Source organism: Syngnathus typhle, linkage group LG8, assembly GCF_033458585.1.
Source record: "Syngnathus typhle isolate RoL2023-S1 ecotype Sweden linkage group LG8, RoL_Styp_1.0, whole genome shotgun sequence".
NCBI lineage: Eukaryota > Metazoa > Chordata > Actinopteri > Syngnathiformes > Syngnathidae > Syngnathus > Syngnathus typhle.
The window spans coordinates 12,655,730-12,665,142 of record NC_083745.1 but is presented as its reverse complement, the minus strand read 5'-3'; the positions used below and the strand labels follow the sequence as shown (position 1 = coordinate 12,665,142).

At 42.8% G+C, this 9,413-nt stretch overlaps 1 pseudogene; it reads right to left on the bottom strand.

The window, feature by feature from the left end:
* Window positions 1-7,674: 7,674 nt before the first annotated feature.
* On the bottom strand, window positions 7,675-8,947 carry LOC133158420 (DNA (cytosine-5)-methyltransferase 3B-like; annotated as a pseudogene).
* Window positions 8,948-9,413: the final 466 nt, after the last annotated feature.

The window sequence follows — 9,413 nt, the reverse complement described above, 5'->3', positions numbered from 1 at the left end:
CCAAAACACCCACACCCACACCCACACAACACCCCATCTCAGGTCCACAGGGCTCATATTTTGGGAATTGTAGAAAAAAATCTACTGTAATATTTTGGAATTAAAACTTACCCTTCAGGGCGAAGTAATTCAAGATGCTCATTGTTTGTTAAACTTGAAAATTTGGGCAGTTGGAGGTCACGTCTATAGATTAGTATTTTCGCGCCAACCGGAAACAAGCTCTGCTGGTGCGCAGGCGCAGAAGAGCCAGGGACGGGTGAGGGAGCATGCATTTAATTACGAAGCGCTTTGCCATTATCAATGTATTGCAGACTTACACGAGAAACTAACCGCTCCCTAGAAAACAAAATGTCGGACCAGAAGCGGCAGAAGTTGCGAGAAATTATGCACAAAATCGTCTTTTTACAGCTTGAAAACATGGTATTATGGCAGGGCAAGTTCGGGCAAGTGAGGAAAAATTCTACTTGCCCGTCTGCCATCGCTACTTGCCCCGGGCAATCGGGCAATCGTTAGTTTCGAGCCCTGACTGCACTCCATGAGCGCCTAGCAGAACAAATGAACCAGCTACTAAAAGTTGGAACTCACCCCGAATGGTTAACTGAAGGACGCACAATCCTGATCCTGAAGGATCCCACAAAGGGTACAGTCCCATCCAACTATCGGCCAATAACCTGTCTCCCTACAACATGGAAGATCATGTCAGGCATCATAGCGGCTAAGATAAGTGTACACATGGCTCAATACATGAGCACAACACAGAAAGGCATAGGCAGCAATACCAGAGGAGCCAAACACCAGCTGCTGGTTGACGGTACAGTCGCCCGAGACTGCAAGACTCGACACACCAACCTGTGCACTGCCTGGATTGATTACAAGAAAGCCTACGACTCCATGCCACACTCATGGATCACTGAATGCTTGGAACTGTACAACATCAACAGGAACCTGAGAGCCTTCATTGCAAACTCGATGGGACTGTGGAAAACAGCCCTTGAGGCCAATTACAAGCCAATTGCACAAGTCTCCATCAAATGTGGCATATACCAAGGAGATGCTCTGTCCCCACTGCTGTTCTGCATAGGTCTGAACCCCCTTAGCCAAATAATCAACAAGACTGGCTACGGATACCGACTCAAAAATGGGGCCACCATCAGTCACCTCCTATACATGGATGACATAAAGTTGTATGCCAAGAGCGAGCGAGACATCGATTCACTGATCCACACAACCAGGATCTACAGCACAGACATTGGAATGTCATTCGGACTAGAGAAGTGCGGTCGCATGGTGACAAAGAGAGGGAAGGTAGTCCATACAGAAGGGGTCTCACTCCCAGAAGGAACAATAACAGACATTGAGGACAGCTACAAGTACCTTGGTATCCAACAAGGAAATGGCAACCTCGATGAAGCCACAAGGAGAGGAGCCACAGCCAAATACCTACAACGAGTAAGGCAAGTCCTCAGAAGTCAGCTAAATGGCAAGAACAAGATCCGGGCAATAAACAGCTACGCCCTGCCAGTCATCAGATACCCTGCAGGAATAATAAGCTGGCCAAAGGAAGAGACGCAAACCACAGATGTCAAGACACGGAAGCTCCTAACCATGCACGGAGGGTTCCACCCTAAGTCCAGCACCCTGAGACTGTACACTAGCCGTAAAGAAGGAGGCCGAGGACTACTGAGTGTGAGAGCCACTGTTCGGGATGAAACAGCCAAGATCCATGAGTACATCAAGGAAAAGGCCCGAACGGATGACGTGCTCAGTGAATGTCTCAGACAATGGCAGACAGAGGAAGAGTGGCTAGAGACACCATCATGGGAGGACAAACCCCTACATGGGATGTACCATCGGCAGATAAGTGAAGTGGCTGACATCAAGAGATCCTACCAATGGCTGGAAAAAGCTGGACTGAAGGACAGCACAGAGGCACTCATCATGGCTGCACAGGAACAGGCTCTGAACACCAGAGCAATAGAGGCCAAGATCTACCACACCAGACAAGACCCAAGGTGTAGGCTGTGCAAAGAGGCCCCTGAGACAGTCCAGCACATAACAGCAGGGTGTAAGATGCTAGCAGGGAAAGCATACATGGAACGTCATAACCAAGTGGCTGGCATAGTGTACAGGAACATCTGTGCAGAGTATGGACTGGAAGCCCCAAGTTCAAAGTGGGAAGCACCCCCTAAGGTGGCAGAGAACGGGCGAGCCAAGATCCTGTGGGACTTCCAGATCCAGACTGACAAGATGGTGATGGCGAACCAACCGGACATTGTGGTGGTGGACAAACAGCAGAAGAAGGCCGTTGTAGTGGATGTAGCAATACCAAGCGATGGCAACATCAGGAAAAAAGAACTTGAGAAGCTAGAGAAATACCAGGGCCTCAAAGAAGAGCTTGAGAAGGCCTGGAAAGTGAAGGCCTCGGTGGTGCCCGTGGTCATTGGGGCACTTGGGGCAGTGACCCCCAAACTGGAGGAGTGGCTACAGCAGATTCCAGGAACAACATCAGACATCTCAGTCCAGAAGAGTGCAGTGCTAGGAACAGCCAAAATACTGCGCAGAACCCTCAAGCTCCCAGGCCTCTGGTAGAGGACCCGAGCTTGGAGTGGGAGACCACCCGCGGAGGGTGAGAGGGGAATTTTTTATACAAAAGCAACTTAAACAACTTCACAGCATGTTACGGTATCCCGCCAATATTTTGTCCTTATTGCTTTTTTTTGAAGAATGAAGATTGGATCTGTGTTTGTTTTGTATGTATTGCCCCACACCGCCACACAGTACATAATGTATGGGAGTATGAAGGAGCAGTACAAGGAATATAATGACTGATTTATATAATACTGCTAGTGATTTTGAAATGTTTGATTTGATATACATTATACGTGGTTTCCAACTTAATTTATTATCTATAAGCACTCCAAGAAATTTTACTTCATTTACTCTTTCTATTTCTATATTTTTTATTGTAAGAATTTTGTCTGTTGGTCGGACGGTTTCCAAATATAATACTTTTTTTACTTAAATTTAGTGTTAGTTTTTGTATCAAACCAACTCTGTAATTTTTCCATTTCAATACCCACAGTATCCATTAATTGATCCAGGTCCTCCCCACTGCAAAGCAGGTTTGTGTCATCTGCAAAAAGTACAGCCTTGAGTAACCTGGAGACCTTGCATATATCATTGACATACAAAATAAATAACAAGGGGTCTAATATCGAGCCCTGAGGAACACCACACTTTACCTGTTTTAGTTTTGATTTACAGTCCATAAGTTGCACATATTGATTCCTGTTTGATAAATAACTGTTTAACCAAGTGAGTGACATACCTTGTATCCCATATCTTTCAAGTTTTGTTAACAGTATTTAATAATTTACAGTATCAAAAGCTTTCTTAAGCTCCAAGAAAACACCTACAACAGTCTATTTTCAATAGCTGTTGTTATTTAAGCTACAAAATCTAACAAAGCTAGTGTGGTGGTCCTATTTTTCCGAAATCCATACTGTTGGTCACACAGAATATTTTGTTTTGTAATAAAATCATCAAGCCTTTTATAAAATATTTTTTCTAATATTTTAGAGAATTGTGGGAGTAGAGATATTGGCCTATAATTTGTACCCAGCTTTATATATCGGGATAATTTTAGCAGTTACTCATTTCACTTGGAAAAACACCATTTGTCAGAGATTGGTTGCAGATATGTGTAAGGGGTTTCACTACACATTCAATGATACTTTTAACAAGGGACATCTATCCCGTTACAGTCGGTTGACTTTTTACCTTTTAAATTCTCTAACAATTTCTATTATTTCCTTCTCATTCGTTCCCATTAGAACCATACGTTCGGCTATGGGTACATCCTTAAGTAGGTCACTTGTACTCCCTTTTTTTGCTACTTCCTCTGCCAAAGTAGGCCCAATACCAACATAGTAATCATTGAACTTGTCATGATGTCAGGGTTTTGTAGATCGTTTTGTTTTGTCATGTCCCTTGTGTGTTCACTTCCTGTTTTATTTTGCACAGAGTATGGCTCCTTCCCCTGCACAACCGTCCGCTTGACCTCCCCGGGATGACAACCACATACACCTGTGTCATCAGCCCTGATTGTCTGCACCTGTGTTCACCCTTCCCCCGTAGATCTATTTAGCCCGCATCGTCCCATCACCTTGCGCCAGTGCGTCTTGTTTACCATGACCACCAGCGAATCCATAGCCACAGCTATCTCCCGAACCTTGCCTGTGTGTTCTTGCCTTGTTTTTTCCCTCCGTGTGAGGCGTCTTTTGTTTGCTGTTCCCGGACCGTTTTTTCCCTCAAGTAGAGGCGCTTTTGGTTATCCCCTTTTTCCTCGGGTTGAGGCACTTTTTGTTGCCACTTTTTCCCTCCTTGCGAGGCGCCTTTGGTTCGGAGCGGCCATCCACAGAGACAATAAAGCCAGTGAGTTATCCAACTCTGCGTTCGAGTCCTCTCCCTGCTCTGTCCGTGACAGAACTCCTCTGCAATCACAGTAAGCTCATTCATAGTTATGTAGTAAGAAGGATATCCTGGCTTTCCAGTTCTGTTTTTAATAACCTCATTTAACACTTTCCATGTTATTATTGTATTACTCTTGTTTTCCTCCAGTATCTTGCTATAGTAGTCCCTTTTACTGATTCTCATTATTTTAATCAATTTGATTTTATAGATCTTATATTTTAATTCAGCTTCCTTTGTTCTTATCTTTAATAAATCTTTGTATAGTAGGTTTTTCTTCTTGCAAGCACTTAAGATTCCCTTTGTCAGCCATGGTTTTTCCACTGAATTTAGTTTAACTGCTTTCTTTACAAGAGGACAATTTTTGTCATAAAGTTCGGATATAATGGCCATGAATGTGTTGTAGGCTTCATTTACATCACCCACATACCTTTTACCAGTCAAAAAGTCAGTTAAAAGGTCATTTTTGAATGAGTTAAATGAATTACCAGAGTTCATTCTACACATTTTAAAAGTTATAGCATCCTTTTTTTTCTTTGTACAGTCCTGGATCACTGCAAACACTGGCAGGTGGTCGCTTGAATAATTTATCAGTCTGTATTATTATTATTATTATAAATTTGAAGTTGGAGGGGAGATACCTGAGAAACCACTTACCTCTGTCTTCAGGTTTGCTGTAACAAGGGCAGCTTGGCGTCTCCACTCGCTTTTATGCGTGGTGGAGTAAAAAAAAAAGCTGTTTGGGCATAGCGTCACAACTTTATTGGTTACACAGATGGGTAAATAGATCTTTATTGTCATTGTCACATGTACAACAAAATTAAAAATGCCAAACGATCAGTGCATCTGCTAAAATAGGTTAAAAAAAAAAAGCTAAAAGTTTATATGAACTAAAAACAACACAAAAGCTCCAGCTCAGTGGCCTAGTGGTAGTGTCCACCCTGAAACTGGAAAGTTGTGCGATCAAAACCCAGCCAGGTCATACCAAACACGAATAAAATGGGACCCATTGCCGTAAACAATCACAGCAATGTGTATAAAATCCAAAAGTAGGAAACAAAGTCAATTCACTTTTTTCCGACACCACAATAAACCGTCAAGACATCAAATGTTTTACTGATTCAATACACATAAACATAATTTTTTATTTATTTAATCAAACTATATTAGTGCTGTGTTTCTGCGGTATTACTGCCGCGTCACAGGCAGTGTTTGGAAAGAAATGTTAAGGTATGGTATTAAAACTTTAAAAAAGCTTTCTGTGTCCAGTCTTATACTCAGGAGCGACTTATGTTAAATTACATAGGATGAGTTCTTGTTTTGTGAAATATATTATTGTTATTTGATATATAGTTTATATATTGTTATATGGGCCTGTGGAATAATTTGAACTGCAGCTGACGCCGAGTCCAATGTCAGCGGCACGCCGCACACGCAGCGTACTTTACATAAAGGACGACGAATTTGATCGACGGATTCAATGATTTGGAGTGACACAGATGGTTTGATAAACGTAGTATTTATGTTATAGTTATTTGAATACCTGTTAATGTTACATCAGGCCCGTTCTCAGCTCCTCGTTTGTACAAACCGGATTCGGTTGAAGTTGAGAAATTGTGTCAAATCTAAATAAAACGAAAATACAATGATTTGAAATGCACATAGGCGCCACGGCCGGAAACCAAGACTGAATGACCGTGCCCTTCGATCCCTCAGACGGCACTGCCTTAAAAACCGACATGAGTGCGTAAAGGATATCACCAAATAAGCTCAGGAAAACTTAAGAAAACCACTGTTAATAAATGCAGTTCATCTCTACATCAGTAAGTGCGGGTTAAAACTCTACCATGGAAAGCAAAAGGCGGTTATGAACAACATCCAGAAAGGCCGCCGGGATCTCTGGGCCCGAGCTCATCTAAAATGGACTGATGAACAATGAAAAAGTGTTTTGTGGTCTGAGTCCACTTTTCAAATTGTTTTTGGAAACACTGGACGTTGTGTGCTCTGGACCAAAGAGGACGCGGACCATCCGGACTGTTATCAACGCAAAGTTCAAAAGCCAACATCTGTGATGGTGTGGGGGTGCATTAGTTCCCATGGCATAGGTGACTTACATTTCTGTGAAGGCAACATAAATGCTGAAAAGTACATACAGATTTTGGAGCAACATATGCTGCCGTCCAAGCGACATCTTTCTTCATGGATGCCGCTGCTTATTTCAGAAAGATAATGCCAAGCCGCAATCTGCACGTGTTACAACAGCGTGGCTTCGAAGTAAAAGAGTCCAGGTTCTCCCCTGGCCCGCTTGCAGTCCAGACCTGTCTCCCATTGAAAATGTGTGGCGCATTATGAAGCGTAAGATACGACAGGGAAGACCCCAGACTGTTGAACAACTGAAGCGGTTCATCAAGCAAGAATGGGAAATAGTTCCACATGAGAAGCTAAAAGAATTAGTCTCCTCGCTTCCAAAACGTTTGAGTGTTATTAAAAGGAAAGGTGGTATAACGAAGTGGTAAACATGCCTTTTCCCAACTTCTACTGCATGTGTTGCAGCCATGAAATCCTAAGTTAATTATTTGAAAAATGAAATAAAGTTTGAGTTTGAGGATTAAATATGTTGTCTTTGTAGTGTATCCAACTGAATATAGGTTGAAAATGATTTTCAAATCATTGTATTTTTATTTTATTTACATTTTGCACAATTTTTCAACTTCAACCGAATCCGGCTTGTACATCCATTTATCTTTTTTCTTTTGTACGGTTGCAAGGGGCAGGCTCACTGGACCAGCCAATTATTGAAAGATAAAAACCCATTGTTGAACTGTGGGAGGACACCAACATACAGTGGTAAGCATTTGGTTTTCCGCAAAGAGCTCTCGCGCTCGTGCATGGAAGTACTGTATTTTCTGTACTATAAGCCGCTACTTTTTGCACAAGCTTTGAACCCTGCATTTTCTAGTCCAGTGCAGCTTACCAAGGAATTTTTCATGACCTTAATGATTTTGTATGATTTGTGCATATATATGGAAATTAAACATTAAAACACCTTGAGCTTATTGTCACGTGCTGCTAATATATAAACAAAACCATACTTTCACCTAATTTTATCTGGCGTGGCTTTTATTCGGCTGCGGTCTTTAGTCCAGAAACGGTATTCATGCATCTGTGGCCTTACGGACTTGGCTGGTGTGATTCACGTTCGAATTACTCCTTGAGTGGCGCTATCAGGTGGCGAATGACGGCGATGCTCCAGGAATGCCCCAGGACCCTCTGGCGCTGCAAGTGGCTCGTATTGTTCACATCCGTGTAATGTTTGGGGAAGCCAAAAATCTGCTCCATTTCACTACACCACAGTTACCGCTCATGATGACCGGAAGTCTCAATTTCCCTTGAATCATGGAGTTTGTCTTTGTTATGATGGTTCGCACCTTGTCCAGCTTTGCCACACGGCCAACTTCCAAACAATCCTGAAGATTCACTTTTTGATCCAAGGATGCGCCCACCGACCTATTCTTGCCTGGAAGGTTTCCCCAGACGTAGCGAGCTCGATGTGCGGGGCTGATAGTCACAAACAGGATTGCACTTCAGGAATCTGCAGATGTCCGTATGGTCTTTGCTCGACATGAACACCACATTTTCAAATAGCCAGAAGAAAGGCTGGTCGTCACCCTCCGACTTCAGCAGCGTCAAAATGTGGTAGAATTCAAGGAAGAGCCTTCCGGTGCCATCAAACAATTCTTTCCGCTCACAAATCTCTGACGCAATGTAGCGTTCCACGTTGATGCCAAGGTCCTTGAGCCCCAGGTATCCTGTTGCAATACCGTCACAGAGCGACAGAACCTTCAAGGGCTTGTGTCTATCTGCAGCGATGGCCGGGTAATCTGTATGAAGCTCAAACTCCATGGCGCTGTTGTTGGCAAAGTCTTGGACCTTGACGCTCCAGTCTGGCCTGAATTTGAGCTTTGCCTCGGACTGTGTTGGCTGGCAAATGTAGCAGCTCCACGGATCAATATCTTTGCGCTCACAAAAGGTTACCTCTCCCACTAGGATCTCCACGCACTCCTTGCAGAAACATGACCTCTGACCCGCCACAGCACACGGTGCAATACGACTGGTAGCCATCTTCATTGTAGCGATGCAGTGTTTCTGTGAAGTCTTTCTTGCATTTGAAACAATGACCACCTTCAAAGAATGGGTGCTGCAACAACCAACCACATCAGGCCAAACAACAATCTTCGATTTTTGTGCCTTTGTCTCGAAGCCTTTCAATTAAAGTGTCTTTTGTGTAAGTGTAGTTGCAGGAGCTTGCTCGACTCTTAAAAGCATGTTTCCTTTTCACAGGCGGCTGGTAGTCCGTGTTAGCAGAGTTATTTAAATAAAATGAGTCGTACTGTGGAGACAGAGTAAACGACGACTCACTTTGGTTTGCCAGTGCCCAATTAACACATTGGTAACACCTGGATTTTATTAAGAACATTTGTCTAACAGAAATAGTAAAAGCAGTACTTCCTGTGTAGCATCCTTCAAAATAAAACTCTCAATATACAGAGCACATATACTACTAACACCCCCACTTGCTCTTAGTATATTGGTAAATACATGCAAACTAGAAATGCAATGATTTTTCTCAAGGTAATGCATACACATTTCATAAACATGTAAATACCACCAAATTCATCATATGATAGAAACACTTTCCATAAACAAATTTGTACTCTCCAAACATAAATGCCACAAGATTCATTAACTTAGACTTTGTTGGAGGTTTTATCATGAGATCAACCACCATATATTCTGTTGGACAGTAGTCCAGCATTACTTTGCCATCGTTAACAGTTGATCTTACAAGGTGGTACTTTGTCAACATGTTTACATTGTTGTCTTTGTACAGCATTTTTAGCTAAGGCTATGGCTCCTTGATTCTCTTCATAAACCTTTGGCTG